A 1630-nucleotide genomic window follows, 5' to 3' on the forward strand; every position below is an offset into this window, starting at 1 on the left:
AGAATAACATATCAGAGCATTTCTCAAATTGTTGCACATATACCAAAAAAAAAAAAATTTTAATTTGTGTTTGAGGCATTCCACAGATTGTACCGTTGACTGAAGATAATTTGTCACAACTCTAATAGCTTTAGGAAACTCTGTTTTTTGTTAGTTTTGCAAAGAAGAACTAGATACAATTGCGTTGATCAACTCCAGTAAGGAGCTAGGTCTCGAGATTGGGATGTGACGACCGTGCGGGTTCGCGGGGCGCAGTTCCCAGTGCGCTCGGTTTGGAACGTTGTGGGTTCGATTCCCATCTGGGGCAGTTAAACATTCATTGTTCGGCGTTCCCGAAGAATGAATCTTGACTCTCCCACCTTGGTTAGTACGCGGTGGCAACCTAGGTAGCCGTCAGGGGTTGGCAAAAAAGACCACTAAGCCCACTTGCCGGACTTTCCCCCCACCAAATACCATTACCGGTACCAGTAGGTCTCGAGATAAATTCGAATAAAACAAACATGTGAAGAATATAAAACAAATATAGCAGTAGAAACGGGAGCAATTTCGGTTATATAGTTATAACAGGAAATACATTCAAACCGGTTTGCTATGTATACTCACATTCACTCACTGAAGCCAATTATCCAAAAATATATTTATATTAATTAATTAAGATTCAGTCTTGCAAAACTATTATTAATATTGAATCGCTTTTCAAAGGCTTTTTGTGTTTGCCAGTTTATCAATCATTGAATATCTTTATATTTATAAAATATTGGTACCATTAATTATATAATATAATAAGGGGTGGTATTGGGTAATATAATAGAATATAAAATATATCAACGAACAAAGTATTTATTTACAGTAGATTGCAATGATTGAATTGATTCAGATAAATATGGTTTGCCAACAAATATGAATTACATTATAACTTATTACCTAATATATATAGCTGCTTATTTGGGTGATGCATGTCGTGGTGTTTTCGCCGTGGGTGTTATCGTAACTATGAATGTCGTTTCATCCGTGGAGCTCCATTTCTGAAGACCTCTCTAGCTCCCCTACCTCAGTCTTCTTACTTCTGTACCTCTCTGTTCTGTGTTGACCAGTTTCCCTCTCCTTCGTAGAGGCCTTATATTTTCCGAATCTTATTTCTCATTGGCTATCATAAGCTACGCCCAAGAAGTAAACAAGGGCTAGAAGTGTTTGGTCCAAGTGTTGTTTACAAACTACAATTGACCTGCCTACCGACACAACCAGCAGGCGATATCTGTTTTAATATATTTGCTCGGTAAGATACCTTTCACATGCACCCATAGTTGGGAGAAAGTGTTCCTGTGTTGTCGGACGCCTGTACTCTGAACAGGTATCGGCATATCTGTTGCTAAGTGATAAGGACTTTTGTAATATCAATAATGACTAATACATCGATACATATCAGGTTTAAGTATTTAGGTTCTACAGTAACTAGAAAAAAACAAAATTGATAAGGAAATGAAAGTGAGATTGATGGCAGGAAATGCTTGTTATTTTTCAATTTCAATATTGCTTAGCTCACGCCCTCTATCCAAAAACATAAAAGTTAGAATTTACAAAACTAACATAATTTCTACTATGCTTTGTGGATGTGAAACGTGGCCTCTTA

This window comes from Halyomorpha halys, unplaced genomic scaffold (genome assembly GCF_000696795.3).
Source record: "Halyomorpha halys isolate HHAL.00 unplaced genomic scaffold, Hhal_1.1 Scaffold559.1, whole genome shotgun sequence".
Classification (NCBI taxonomy): Eukaryota; Metazoa; Arthropoda; class Insecta; order Hemiptera; family Pentatomidae; genus Halyomorpha; species Halyomorpha halys.